Raw genomic sequence first — 14740 nt, 5'->3', positions numbered from 1 at the left:
TCTACAGACAAGACATGGAGGCAGCCGGGAGGGTGACAAAGGGGAGCTGTCAAGCCCCAGATGTCTGGTGCAGGGCCCAAGGTCGTGACCACGTTAAACAGAACACATAGAGTCCGAGGCAGCAAACCTGTTCTGTGGCAGGGGCAAGCCGGGGACCCGAGGGTGAGAAAGGTCCTGGCCCCAAATGCAGCTTGGGCCTCCCGACTGTAGCACGGGGGGACCGGCCTCCCTACTGAGGGCTTGGTCTCTAGAGGGTCTGCAGAGATGTTGGCACCTCCTGTGTGGCCAGCTTGAACGCTGACCTCCATAAGATGGGGCCTGGGGGCCAGTACAGGCCCTGCCATCAGCTGCCCTCCACCAGGGCCCTCTGCAAAAGCCTTGTGCTGGTGACCAGCCCCCTGAGGACCACCACTTCAAGGTGTCGAGGCAGCTTGGGAAGACAACCCACCCCTCTCACAACTGTGACCCCGCTTTGGGGAGCGCACCGCACCCCAAGGACCATGGCAGCATGTGCTTCCGCACACCACAGTCTCACCTCACTTGGTTTTCTGAGAGCTGCCGCACAGCACAGGGCTACAGACCCACAGGGCTTCAGGGGAGGGGCTTCAGGCTGGTCTCTGAGGAGCCCCCAGGGACCCTGGCCGCTGTGTATCCAGAAATGCACAAGCAGATTTCCCTGGAGGGCTCTGGTGAGGCCACATAGTGGCAGGTGAGGGGGGAATCGGGCCGGGTGGCCAGCATTGCCCTGGGCAGAAGCCAAGGCTAAGGTTGGGGGTAGTCTCCCAGCCCCTCTTCCTCAGGGGCTTCCCCCTGTCCCCACCTACGCAGAAGAGGCCTGGGGTGGAACGTGGCCTGGGGTGGATGGGTGGGGGCTGGGCGTGGAGACCTGCCAGCTCCATCTGTCCCGATGCCTCTTGTGGCCCCCCAGTGTCAGGGCCGCTCTGAGTTGGCTGAGCCTCTCTGTCCAGGGCTGGGCCATGGCCCTCCCCACCCCATGCACACCAGGCCAGGGGCAGTCAGTGAAGAGGCAGGAAGGTCCAGACGGCTCTACCCGTGGCCAGAGTGCCAGCCCCCACAGGCAAGAGGGCTTGCTGGGCAGAACTTAGTTGGCGAGGGTGAAGACTGCTGTGGTCACAGGCCTCCTGAAGGACAGGGAGCACAGAACCTAGAGGGTGGAGAGGGCTGGGAGCAGGTCTGGAGTGGGGCTAGGGGCTGAGGGTGTACACAGGGTCTGCTCAGGGACAGGAAAGACAGCTGCTCACCCTCAAGCTTCCTGCTGGCTATTTAAAGACTCCCTTTTAGTCTAGAATAGTGGCCTTCCCACAGTTTTGGTATTAAAATGTCCTTTTGTGACTGGACCTTGTCTTTTCCTTTTTTGACAAAAAGTTGGCAACCTTGTCAGACCCTGGTAATTTTGGGGTCCTCTGCAGTGAAGGGGAGGGTGGCCGTGATGTGGATTGTGGTTCAAGGCCCGAGGGAAGATTTTGGGCAGGAACAAGGCCTGGCTGCTTGAGGGTGGAAGAAGGCAGAGACCGAAAGAACTAAGTCAGGCTGGGGGAGTTTGTCAGGATGTGGCGGGACAGATCCCGGGTGGGGGAAGCAGAGGAGGAGGGGATGCCTGGCTGGGGACAGGAGGAAGCTGACCAGCTGCAAGGATGGGGCAGGTCTGGGTGGAAGGCGGGCCCCAGGGAGGGGTGACCCAGGGTGGGGGCAAGGGTGAGGGCTTGGGGAATGCTTCTGTCTCCTGCTCAGCACATCCAGTCCTGGGAGGGCAGTGGAGGTGTGCTCCAAGGTCTGGCCCTGCAGAGGGTTCGCCACCTCTTCTCAAGCCCAGGGGACCCCAGGAGCACTGGGGCCAGGACTTGGGGCCTGGGGTGCCAGAAGTGGGGCCAGCTCTGTCCCAGAAACCAGAACCCCCAGAAAGAGGTCTCGGCCCACCCACCTCCTGGCCCTGAAGGACCAGGTGGGGTCCCGGGTGCAGCGTCCTGAGGTGCTGCTGGAGGCCAGGGATGTGCTGGGAGGCCATCTCCGGGTCCCGGTTTACCCTGGGAGGTTGAGGGCCTGAGACCCCTGGGAAAGGGCCAAAGCCCAGCAGCTCCCACCCCTGAAAGCCGCAGGGGAGCGACTGGTCTGCTTCCAGTCTGGGGCTGAGGGTCTGGTGCCCACCCATCTCAAGACTGGCAGGGACCCTCACGTTCCTCTGGCCGGGCAAGAGTGCACCCATAATGCCCTCCCCTAGTGCCAAGGCCTGGCCTCCCCTCAGACCTGCGGGGTTCCTGTGGGGGTGCTCAGGCCATGGGGCCTCTGTGGGCACTCGTGCTTCCTGGAGGGCGGCATGGTAGGCAGGGTGCTGCCTTGGCTGAACCTGGGTCTGAACTGGGGTGCCCGAACCTACCAGACGATGCTGTGGCCGCTGGGCCAGGGAGAAGTGGGGAGCGCGCGGGGAGCGCAGGCCCAGCCCCTCCTCTCCTGTCCCCTGCCCTCCCGTTGTCTTCTGCCCTCCCCTCCCCCTCCTGCTCCCCTTCCCCTCCCCCTCGTCCCCCTCCCCTTCCCTCCCCCCTCCTCCCTCGTCCCCCTCCCCTTCCCTCCCCCCTCCTCTCCCTCCCTTTCCCTCCCCCCTCCTCCCCCCTCCTCCCCCCCTCCCCTTCCTCCCCCTCCCCCTCCTTCTCCCCCTCCCCCCTTCTCCGGTTCTCCCCGCCCTCCCCTCCTCTCCCTCGTCGGGGGCGGGGCCGGCAGCTCCCGCGCGCTCCGGCCCCTCCTCGGCCACACAAAGGCCCCGTCTCCATGGCAGCAGCGCGGGCCAGAGCGCAGCGCCGAGCGCGGCCCGGGCGCCATCGAGCCTTGGCGGCGGACGTGCAGGTACCGAGCTCGGGGGACTGGGCTGCGGGGGACGTATCGCCGGGCGGGGGGGGCTTCGCCGTCAGCGCCGCTCTGCCCGGGCCTGCCGCGCTGGGGCCCGGGGACCTGCGGCGGCTGCGGCTCCGCGGAGGGCTCCTGGGGCCTGGGCCCCGTCCGTCGGTCCATCTGGCGAGGCCCGGGCCGCTCCCGCCCCACGCCCTTCCCGGTGTTGACTCGGGGGACGGGCCCGGTGGCGGAGGCTGCGCGTCCCTCCGGACCCGCGTCGGATCCCTCCTCCGCGCCTGCCTCTCACTCTTCAGCCGCCGAGCTCCGTGCGCCGAGCGGAGATGGTCCCGCGGTGCGGGCGCTCCGGGCCGGCCCCAGGCTCAGCGGCACGGGAGCCTGGCTTTGCCCGAGCTCCCGGGGGCCGTCCCCGCACCCCCTGGGGCCTGCTTGGCGCGGGGGGACCAGGGCGGACAGCGCCCGCACCTGGCGAGACCCCACGGCCTGGGCCTCCTCGCGGTTCCCAGGGTGGCGTCTGGGTGGACACCCCGAGACACAGAAAGTCTTGGAAGCGGGGGCGCGGGCCCTGCCTGTCCCCTGCTGACCCTGCCCCTCCGCACCCTGTTCCTGCAGGAAGCTCCTGCCCTGCCAGCGCCCCTGGTCGGGCTATTTGGCAGATCTGGGGAGCCCGCCTCCCCCTGTCATCTGGGAGTCTCAGAGCCCGGGAGCCCTGGAGCTTCCTGCCAGGCCCTTGATTTCTATTCGCGAAGCTCCCTGGGAAAGGAAGAAAGGGGTCTGTCTGCCCACTGTGGGCTGTGGCAGAGTCAGGACAGGGGGCGAGGGTGGGCCCCAAACCAGGCAGGCAGATATCGGGGGCCTGGAGGGCTGCCTGGGCCCCACCTTCCCTGGGCCGCCCCCCCACTTAATGTCTGACTTTGGCCCTTGCTTGGAGGCTCCGCGCAGCCTGTGAGGCTTTGAAGTTGAGCTTCCTCAAGAGCCCTTTGCGGGTGGGAGAGCGAGGCTGCCGGGAAGTGGGGGCTCTCAGCCTGCCCCATCCCCAGATGACCCTGGCACGGAACAGCTGAAGAGCTGGTGGGAGGGAGCCCTCCCTTTCCTGCCTGGAGGTGAGGGTCCCCCGGAGGGCAGGGCCAGCGGGCACATGTTCGTGGCGAATCAGCTTTTTGCATGTTGCATAGAAATCCCCGGAGCCGACTGAGGAGCAAGCAGGTGGGCCTGGCACATCTGAGTCCTCCCACGGTACCTATGGGGGGCCCACCTCTGTCCCGGGGGGTCTGGGAGGCCTGAGGTCTGGCCAGGGGTTCCTTGCCCCAGTAGAGGAGGGAAGTTACTGAGAAAAACAAGGGTTTGGAATGTGAGTCCCCCTCCCCCACCGGCTGCCTGCCAAGAAAGAATTATTTTGGATTATCCAGCCGTGTCCAGCCACCCCAAGCGGGAGGCTGCAGCGTGGGAGAGGGATCCACTTCCGGGCCGTGGGTTGAGGGCCCCAGGAGGAGGACAGGCAAGTCCGGGCAGCTCTGCCACTTTCTACTGCAGCTGCCCAGACTGGGCGGGGAGAAGATGCGTCACCTTTGGGTTGGATAAAACCCCAAGGTTGGCCCCAGCAGGCCCTGCTGACCCTGCAGCGGGCCCAGGCCCCTCTGCGGGAGACCATGGGACAGGAGGAGCTCTGGGCCCACCCAGGGACCCCCTCGCCCCGAGAAGCCTCCACGGTGGTCTGAAGAGCCTCTGAGGTATCTCCAGGCCCAAGTTCAGGGACACACCCTGTGCCAGTGACCTGTGCGTGCCAGGGAGGAGCAGGCAGGAACGAGGCTAGGCTGCTAGGGAGGGCACTGGGGTCTCCCTCAGGGGGCCCTCCTGCCCAACTGACTCCCTGTTCAGCTCCTGACTAATGGACCAGCCTCCCTCCAAGCCCCTCCGACAGCCAGTCCTCGCCTACGACCCCCCTTGAATATGGTGCCTGTGAGCCCATCCTGCAGGTGGGGAGACTGAGGCCAGAGATAGGTCTGTGTGAGGAGTCATCTGCGATGCTGTGTGCCCAGGGCTGTGGCTGCCTGGTGCTCTGGGTCCGTGCTGTATGTGCGCCCGGGGCGTGTGCCCAGCAGCCTGCATGGGGACCACATCGGGGAGGTGGAGCCGGCAGCTGGCCCCAAGTGCGGAAAGCCCAGGGGCTTGGCCCCGGCCCAGGGAAGTGGAGCAGAAGAGATTGGATTGGAAGGTGGTGGGGAGGGCCCATATGGCACAGTCCTCCTCCCAGCCCAGGACGTCGTCCGTGCTCACCATGTCCTGCCCCCGCCTCATCCTGTGCCAGCCACAGCTGATGGTCCCCCTCGGACGTGGGCATGGGCAGGGGTGTACTGGCCGGGAGAGGCTGTGTCTTCCGGCCCCTCATATTGTGCCTTCTCTGAGCTAGGCAGGCACTTGGATGCCAGGCCTCTGCCATGAGGGCTGCCTTCCCCTGAGCCGGGAGTTCTCACTCAGCTCATGCCTCCGTCCCTCTGGCTGCAGCCTGGCCGCCCTCCTTGGAAGTTGGCGGGGAACCTCCTGTGCCCACAGCCCGCCTTGGACACGGTTTGGGGATGAGGTGGTGAGCTGCTCAGAACTCACCCAGTAGCCAGCAAGGGGCCCCCCAACCTTGACTTCCCTTCTGTGAGGCAGATCCAGTTGCTTTGGGGGTGGGAGATTCGGTGGGGCTGGGGCTGGCCAGAGCCCCTCCCTCCCTCAGGGGTAGTGGCTGTTTGTGTTTGGGGTGGGGCTTGTGGGTGGGGTGGGGCTGGGTCTCTGACTAATTACAGGATGGGGAGGGTGGGTCAGAGCCTTGGCTGGTGGGGGGTGCTCAGGCTCTGGGGCCCCGGGGAGGCTGGTGTGGGGTGCTCGGGCTCTGGGGCCCCGGGGAGGCAGCTGCCCTAGCTTCTCTCTTTCTGGGCTACACGAGTTTCCTCCACCTTCTTCCTTTCCATGGTTTCACATCCCTTAACACAGGGCCTGCTTCTTCCCATACCCCTGGATTGTAAGGACCCCCACCTCTCTCTGCCTACCAGGGAAGGACCCTGCGCTGTTTGGGGCTCCCCCAGCCACAGGTGTGGCCTCAAGCCAGGCCCTGACACAGCGGCCCTCCTGGCTCAGAAGGCTTCTCTCTGAAGACCAAGCGTGTGAAGGGATTGGCTGGGCCCCTCCCGTCTGGCCCTGAACACTTGCACCCCGCCCCCCCCAGTGGATCCGCCCTGCCCTGTGAGATTCATGAACCTGTGACAGTGACTGGCCCCAGGCCCAGTGGTGCCGGGGATGATGGGGCAGGCTGTCCCTGGTGGTACTGCAGGTCTGCCCCACCCCCTGGGGATGTCTGTGTCTGGGGAGGAGCCTGGGGCTGGCCTGGCTGTGGAGCTGGGGGTTCTGTTTCGCACAGTCCCACCTCTGCAGCCCAGATCCTGGAGCCCTTCACACCCAGAGGTCAGCCCACACCGTGGCCCGCTATGGTTGGTGGCCTTCCCTGGGGGTGGCCCCTGAGGCCACACCTGAGCTGCCTCAGGTCCCAGGCTAGGTGAGGGAGGAGACTGCCCTGGGCTGGGATCAGGGCGCCTGGGGGCAGGTCCAGCTCTCTTCCTCAGCCTCCTAAGGTCTCCTGGCTTCTGAAAGCCAATAGTTCCTCATTCCGGTGCCAGCTGAGTCCCGGCCCAAGCCTGGGGCAGGAGAGGGAGGTGCTGCCCCAGTTCAGCCCCCAGCTCTGCCAGCAGGGTCCCAGCAGCAGCAGCATCAGGGGCAGGGACTGGGCTTCTGGGGGTAGGGCCCCCGGACCCTCTGGCACAGCTGGTCAGCAGCTTCCATGGGGGGCCCTGGGTGGAGCCACACTGTCTAGCACCGATCTCTGGGCCTGATGCTGCCCCAGCTGAGTCCCGCAGCAAGCGCAAGAAAGAGGAAAAGTGCTTGGTGTCCACCTCTGAGAAGGCCTCCTGTGTGAACACGGCCTCCTGTGTGAACACGAGGGGCCAGGCAAGGGCGTCTGCTCCTGTGGCTGGGACGGTTCCTGCCCATGAGCCTTGTGCAGGGCTGCAGCTCTCTTCCCAGGTGACCTCCTGCTCTGGTCTGGGGACCCCGAGCCAGCATGCCACCTGCTCAGAGACAGATTGGGCCACCTGTCAGATTGGCGGCTGGGGGCACTGTCCGCTCCTTCCAGGCAGCTTTGAGGGCTTCTCAGAGGAGGAACCCCCCTGCCCTGCTGGTCCGAAGTGGGGTGCTGAAGGCCGAGGCAGTTTCCAGGGGGCTATGCCTCAGGCTGCGTGGGTGGCTGTGGTAGGAGCGTGCTCTGATTGTCACTGCACCTGCCTGGGGTCCATGCTGGGTCCTCAGCTGGGGTCTGGCTTTGAACCTAGGTGAGTTCTGGGGCTCTGAGGACAGGCCAGAAGCAGGAGCGTGGGGGGTCTCTCCTGGGGGAAGCAAGGGAGGCCTGGGCCTGTGTGACTCCGACGTGGTAGGGTGGCATGGGGGCCACAGCTTGGCGGGATGGTGGGGGGCTTGAGGGTAATCCAAGTATTTCAGGGACCCAGCCATGGAGAGTGGGGTTTGAGGACCAGCAGGAGGTGAGGACTCTGTGGATCCCAGCCCTGCCAGGTGTGTTTTCAGAGCTGGGGCCTGCTTTGGAGGAGAAGGAGGGCACAGAACACTGCTGAGCCCAGGCCCTGTGCCCAGCCTTGCTCCAGCCTTACCGGCTTGACACCAGGGCCTCCCTCCCACCAGCGAGGGGGAGAAGCTATTTTAAGTGGAGCCAGCAGTTGACAGGGGCAAGGGGCAGGTGGTGGGAGGGAGGTGGTGGGAGGAAGGTGCTCCAGCACGGCCCCCCTACTCCCTCTCAGCCTCAGAGATTGACCAGGGTAGCCGAGGGGCTTGGCCTCCCCACTCCCATCTTGGCACCGAGCCTGATCTGGTGACCACCCTGAGGGACCTCAGGAGAAAAGGATGTTAGGGAGGAGGGTGGGAAGGTGGGGCGCCCCAGGCAGGCCGCCCAGGCCCAGCAAAGCTCGCTGGAGGGTCCCCCAGTTCCGCATCTAGACCTGGGGCCCAGTGGCTCTTGACCAGGCCCCGGGGGGTTCGAAGTTCTCAGCTCCACCATGAACAGAGCAAGCCCCCGCGTGGAGCAAGGGGCTGGACCTGGCCTCCGGGGCACCCACCTCTCCACACAGCTCCAGCCACGGGCATCACCTCCTACTCACTGTCCTGCCCCCACTCTGAGATGGGCATTTCCTCATTGGGAAATCCCTGTTCCTCTGGACTCCCAAAGCCCTGAGTGTTTGCCCCTGTGGGGCCCAGCCCACATCCTGGGCTGCCTCACCCTTGGCCTGGACCCAGGTCCTGCCCAACACCCTGTGCCTCACCAGCCCCCAGCTCATCCTGGGCAGACGCAGCCCCTCTCCTCTGCTGAGACGGCCCTGCTCCCGCTCCCCTCCCTCATGCCACCCCCAGCTCATCCTGGGCAGACGCAGCCCCTCTCCCCTACTGAGATGGCCCTGCCCCCACCCCACTTCCCCATGCCACCCCCAACTCATCCTGGGCAGAGGCAGCCCCTTTCCTCTGCTGAGATGGCCCTGTCCCCGCCCCCCTCCCCCATGCCACACATGGCCCCTCCCTCGGGGCTCCAGGCAACGCTGGGCTCTGAGAGCCCCACTGCCCCTCTCAGCCCAAGTGCCCCGGCCTGAGGCATCTCTCCCAGGCTCTTTGTACTGGGGACGAGTTCTGGGTGTTGGGGTGAGACCCTGTTGGCAGGGCTCTTCCGGCAGCACCCAGCCATGTGTGTCTGCACACGCATGGTCATGTGTGCAAGTGGTGTCTGGCACGCAGGCTTGGCGCGGTGCCCCAAGCTAATTGTGGGGTTCAGCGGTGATGGGCGAGGCGGGGCTGGGGTGACCGCTGAGGCGCTGACAGGCTGACGGGGAGATTACAGGCCTTGCTTACTGCTCACTGGCTGGGGCCTCACCCGTCCACCCCCCAACACCCACCCCGGGGGTGAGAAGGGGGCTGTGGGCGGGGGCTGGTCCTGAGCCAGCTGCATCCAGGCAGGACCTGGTCTCTGAGCAGCCGGCTGCTGCGGGGTTGAGCTGGAAAGGGGGAGATGCATGGGGGCCACTCAGAGGAGAGCCTGCAGGTGGGGCTGGGTGCCGGTGGGCCAGGAGGCCTCCTTTCAGGAGAGACTCCGAGGGACTGAGCCCCAGAATCCCGCGAGAGTCCCTCCGTGGCCGCCTGCTGTCTGACCGCATGTCCTGTCCTGATGAGCTGGTGGTTCCTGCAGTAGCCACTGGCCTCGTGTGTGCCCCGAGCGCCTGGCAGTGCCCGCCCCTCCCGCAGGAGGTCCTCAGGAAGCACAGAGACATCGGTGGGTTTGTTGCGCTGCCCAGCTTTCTGACCCGAAGAACCGCTGTGTAGCAAGAGGGGGCTGCAGCTGTGCCCAGGCTGGAAAGGATGGGGGCTGGGACCCCGAAAGGGGTGGTTGAGGAGAGAGGTGGTTCTGCAGGCCTGGTGTGTGTGGGGACAGGGCGCCGTAGCCAACTGGATCCCACATTCTGTCTGAGGGCTGGGGAGGACCATCCTCCAGATGCGCCAGTGGGCCGTGGCCGGAGAGGAGGCTGAGGAGGGCCTCACAACTGTGTGTGTGATGGAAGGGCAGCCTGGGGCCCCATTCTAGGGAGGCACCATATACAGGGGCTGCACTTGGTGCAGAGGTGGAGAGGGGGCTGGGGCAGGCCCCTTGGGCATGGCCAGGTGAGCTCAGCGGGTGCCTGAGGGCCAGGGCTAGATACAGAGGCCCTGGGTACCAGGTGGCCTGGGTGCATCAGGAAGTGTGGACCAGTGGGAGCTGTGACTAACTCGGCTGGAGCAGGTGACAGGAGGAGCTGGGGCTTCATGGGGCACCCCCAGGATCCTGGGCTGGTGACCCCATTGCTGCCACCAGCCAGGGTGACTTTTCCTGCTGGGACCCAGAGCCCAGACTGCAGGGAGGTTGGCCCAAAGTAGGAGCCCCGCCCTGAAACCAGGCTGGCGGGGAAGGGGTGCGACGGCCTCCACCTGGGAGGGGTCCTCAGCCGAGAGTCCAGCGGGGACCCCTGTAGACGCTGACGCGAGGCTCAGGCCTCGACATCATTCTGTCCCTGGAGCCCCGCCCCGCCCCACCCCAGCTCCCAGGTCGGGTTGTGCCGGGAGCGCTCGGCCTTTGCCCCGGGTGAGTCTGGCCTTGACCCTGGGTCCAGAGTCCTGCGGGAGGCTGCTCCGGGCAGGGTCGTGCATGATTGGCAGCTGGGCCGGGAGGGGCCGAGCCCTGAGACCGACCCGGGGCACGGGCGGAGCCACCGTCGGCGGGGCGGAGCCGCTCCCCGCGCCCCTTCCACGGCCCGGAGGACTTAGGTAATGGCTGGCTGTGCGATCCGATGTGCCTGACGCCAGGTGAGCGCCCCGCGGGGACGACGTCTCCTGCGCTCGTGTGACTGTCGCCGCCGCCGTCATTGTTACTCGGGTCAGGCTCCCACCCGCTCGCGCGTCCTGGGTCCCCGGCCTGGTGAGGTTTGTCCCAGAGGCGGCCACGTGCTCCCTCCAGGTGCGCGGGGCCGAGGGGCGGACGGGGCGCCGGAGTCCCCGGGAGGGCGCGGGCGGTGGCCGTGGAGCTTGGGCTCGCGGGGGGCAGTGGGCGGCGCCGAGGAGGCGCGGGCCTGGTCCCCGCGCTTCCTGGCCCCGGGCGCGCTTTGCCCCTGGCTCCCAGGCAACCGTTCTGTGCCCTCGGGGGAGTCTGGCGGCGCCGGCGCCGGGGGCGGGGCTGTGCCACCTGGGTCGGCCTGGGAGGAATAGTCCAGGGCGCTCCACACAGGCCAGGGTGCCCGCCTTTGGCTCTGGCCGGGTACCGGGCTCTCAGACCCACCCAGGAGACACCGCTCCCCGCCGCGCTGGCCCCGGGGGGCCGTCTCCCGCCTCCTGGGCTGAACTCCGACCCGGGTCACCGGCGGGTGGGGCTGGGTGGCGGGGCCGCCGGTCTCGCCCTCGCCGGGTCTCCCGCGCGCTCTCCAACCAGTCCCTCCCCGCATCTACCCACGGGCGCGGCGCTGCGGGAAGGGGCGGCTGGGGTCCTTGCCCACCCCCCAGCCCCACGCCCCGCGGCGCCCCCCTCGCGCTTGTTTTGAAAACAGCGGAGGCTGGGATTCGCCGGCGCGTCTGTTTTGTTTCCTCTGATTTGTTTAGCGCTCTGGGCTAATTGCAGATTTGCGTGTGTCGCTAGCTTTGGCCCGGCCCCCTGGCTGCTGACTGCGGGGCCTCCGTGGCTTCTCTGTGACGCCTGTCGCCCCGTTCCGGGACAGCCACTCTCAGACGCGCCTTGGCCTTGTGCTTGGGGCAGCCTATCACTCACTTTGTCCGAGGCTGCTTCCCCCGCCCCCGCACCGGGCCCGGCCCCTCCCCCCCCACCCCCGTGCAGGGCCTGTGTCCACCCCAATCCTTTGAGGCCTGGAGGGCCGCACAGCCCTAGAACCCTTGCCTTCTCCACCGCCCATGTCCTAGGTGCTCATGCCACCCCCTCCTGCCCTCCCAGGCCTAGGCCTGAGCTGTCCTAGTTCTTCATGGCTGCTGCTGCCTGGATCCCCATCTTGGCCCCTGCCGGCCGCTGCCCATGCACCTTCTCTGGCCCCTGCCCGCTCTGGTTCCCGTGCCAGAGCCCACAGCCTAGCCTGGCCAAGAGCAGCCCCCAAGCTGGGCCTGCCTTCCCACTGGGCCTGACTGCTTTGTACTGGTTTGATTTTAGCATTAAGAATGGTTCAGTCTGGCTGGGTGTGGTGGCTCACGCCTGTAATTCCAGCACTTGGGGAGGCCAAGGCGGGTGGATTGCCTGAGCTCAGGAGTTCGAGACCAGTCTGGGCAACACGGTGAAGCCCCATCTCTACTGAAATACAGAAAATTAGCCAGGCATAGTGGCGTGCACCTGTAGTCCCAGCTACTCGAGAGACTGAGGCAGGATAATTGCTTCAACCTGGGAGGCGGGGGTTGCAGTGAGCCAAGATCATGCCCCTGCACTCCAGCCTGGGTGACAGAGTGAGACCTGTCTCAAAAAAAAGAGAAGAAAAGAATGGCTCAGTCTGTTTGCTTGAAAATACTGAAAGGCAGAGAACCCCCAGTTTTAGTCCCCACTGGAACCACCCCGCAGTGCAGCCAAGACTTGGGGCGGTCTCAGAACCAAGGCTGGCAGGAGTTGGGGGGCCTGGCAGCCCCCACTCTTGGCCTCATCTGGAGTAGGGCTCTGTCCTTCCCCCTTAGATGCCTCTTGTTTACCTTTACCTTGTGGGAGGGGCGGGGGCCAGACTCAGCCCGTGCAAGGGGCCTGGGGCTGGTGGTCAGAAAAAAAAAGGGACCCGAGGAGGGGGGCCACAGGTGCCCAGCCAGTAAGCAGCTCCTGCTGCCTCCCAGGCTGTCTAGGTTGTAGGGGGGAGGCCCAGCATCCCTGTGCTGCCCTTGGCCCGTGTCGGAGTTCTGGTTGGGGGAGGAGACCCTTCTGTTCTGTTGGCCTGGGGGTGGCCTGCGGGGACAGGTCTTCTTTTGGGCTCCCACCCCTGCATGTCACCACCCCTTCCCGGCTCACTGAGCTTGGACCGGCAGGTGCCTAGTGACCAGATCCAGTGTTTGGACTTGTTGGGGCGGGGCTGGGGGGCAGCCGGGGCCTGTCAGTGAAGACCATAGACCACAGAGCAAGGCCAGTCCCTCAGGAGCTGGGTTAGGGAGGATGTCTCGGGGTCTAAAGGATGGGCAGGGGCTTTCCAGGGAGCACAGTGAACACGGACGTGGGAATGTCATGAGGCGGCGTTCTCTGAGTGGGCACAGCTGTAAAGATTTCCACACCCACTCAACCTCAAGGCAGCCCTCTGAGGTGGGCGCCATAATGACCCCCAGGTTACATATGGGGAAACTGAGGCACAGAGCAGCTTTCTGAATGGCCCACATGAGCCAGCTAGAACGTGACAGAGCTAGGGTGTGAACTCACTGGTCTGGCTCTGGAGTTCAGGCCTTGAGGTCCCTGTGTGCAGCAGCATCAGGTGTGACCACAGCCACCTAAGGAAAAACTCCTTTTTCTGGGGTAGCTAAGCGGGAATTCTGTAAGCAGGAGATGGAGCCTGGCTCAGTGTTGAGGGCAGGATGGATGGAGGTGGGAGAAGCCAGAGGCCGGGCAGAGGAGGTAGACTTGGGCCAGGAAGGGCCCCAGGCTGAGGGTGGAGGGATCCTGGTGTTATTCTCTGGGAGGGGAAATCCATGGCTGTCCTCCACTGTGAGGGCCAGGGAAGAGGACGGCAGGAAGCCTCCTCCAGGAGACTGGAGTATGGGCCCTGCCTCTGGCTTCCTGAGCGGATCGATCACTCACGAGGTTGTCCGAGGGTGTGCAGGGTGGGTGGGGAGGAGGCCAGCCTCCCCTGACCTTGGCTGATCCCCCCAACGCCTGAGGCCTGGGCCGGTGGAGGCTGGGGCCTGGGGGTATGCTGCAGGGAGAAGTTTGGGGGCTCCAGGAGGCTGAGGGAGTGGGCATAGGGGCACACAGGCCGGTGTGGCGTCCCTTCAAGACGGCAGGTCTGGGGGCACCGCGCCACCGCCATGGCTGCCACCTCCGTCAGGAGCTGTAGTCTCCAGTCCCGGCGGGTCCTGGCTTTCTCAGGAGACCCGGTGCTGCCCTGTGCTTTGGCTTCTGAGTTTGCCAGAGGAGCAGCCTTTCGCCCTTTTCACAAAGGTGCTGTTGAGTCTCAGGTCAAAAGGACACTCTCTGCCCCCCAAACCTCATCCTATCCCCAGCCCTTTGGCCGGGTTAACCCTTACCTGTGCAGCAGGGTAGCACAGTCCATGCACAGCTGTGGAGCTCACCTCCCTTCCCGCCGCCCCCCTGCTGCTGTCACCACATGTCCAACCCTGGGTCCTGCTGCACAGGGCACATGAGGATCCCGGTGGGGGTGGGAGGAGAGCAGGGCCTGGCCCTGCAGGAGGAGGCGCTTTGCTGGCACACAACCTGGCCAGGCTGCAGTGGACTCTGGGGCCTGAGCAGGATTCAGTAGCTGAACCTTGGTTGTAGGGGTGGCTATTGAGGGCCTGGAGAGTCACATCCTGAGACAGAGTGGAGCCTACCTTCTTTTCTTTCTCTTTTTTTTTTTTTTTGAGACAGAGTCTTGCTCTTTCCCCAGGCTGGAGTGCAATGGTGTGATCTCAGCTCACTGCAACCTCAGGTGATCTGCCCGCCTCAGCCTCCCAAAGTGCTGGGATTACAGGCGTGAGCCACCGCGCCTGGCTCAGCTTCTTATTTAGACAAGCAATATGTAAATATAGTCTTAAACTTGTGTTTTGCTTTAATCTTAGAGTCAGGGTCTCGCTCTGTTGCCCACAATCACAGTTCACTGCAGCCTAGACCTCCTGGGCTCAAGCTACTCTGCCTCAGCCTCCGCAGTACCTGGGACTTCAGGCTGCACCACCACACGCGGCCAGTTCATGGTCTAGTTCAAGTTCCTTGAACTTTTTTGTTGTGGGGGGTGTGTGTGTGTGTGTGTGTATTTTTTGAGACGGTCTCACTCTGGCCTGGGCTGGACTGCAGTGGCCTCCTCCTTGCTCCCAATGTTCACCACTATTTTCTTTACTTTTCTTTTTTTGAGACACAGTCTCACTCTGTTGCCCAGGCTGGAGTGCAGTGGTGCGATCTCTGCTCACTGCAACCTCCGCCTCCCGGGTTCAAGCAATTATCTTGCCTCAGCCTCCTGAGTAGTTGGGATTACAGGCACGCACCACTATGCCCGGCTAATTTTTGTATTTTTAGTAGAGATGGGGTTTCACCATGTTGGTCAGGCTAGTCTCGAACTCCTGACCTCGTGATCCACCCGCTTCAGCCTCCCAA

At 64.9% G+C, this 14740-nt stretch overlaps 1 protein-coding gene across 15 annotated transcripts in view; it reads left to right on the top strand.

Annotated features, from left to right (window-relative positions):
* Positions 1–2703: 2703 nt before the first annotated feature.
* PLXNB2 (plexin B2) overlaps positions 2704–14740 on the top strand; it is a 33429-nt gene continuing 21392 nt past the window's right edge. For 2 of the 15 annotated variants that reach the window (XM_024239597.3, XM_024239599.3), the window contains exon 1: positions 2722–2859. The gene's annotated coding sequence lies outside the window, so the exon portion shown is untranslated. Of the gene's footprint in view, positions 2860–3434; positions 4593–9053; positions 9224–10020; positions 10288–14039; positions 14172–14211; positions 14344–14740 lie in introns of those variants that run through there. The other 13 variants (XM_054542904.2, XM_063722677.1, XM_063722680.1 and 10 more) reach the window with 13 other exon arrangements.

Source organism: Pongo abelii, chromosome 23 (genome assembly GCF_028885655.2).
Source record: "Pongo abelii isolate AG06213 chromosome 23, NHGRI_mPonAbe1-v2.0_pri, whole genome shotgun sequence".
Taxonomy (NCBI): domain Eukaryota; kingdom Metazoa; phylum Chordata; class Mammalia; order Primates; family Hominidae; genus Pongo; species Pongo abelii.
Note: the sequence above shows the minus strand (reverse complement) of the source record. Positions and strands in the feature narration are given on the sequence as shown.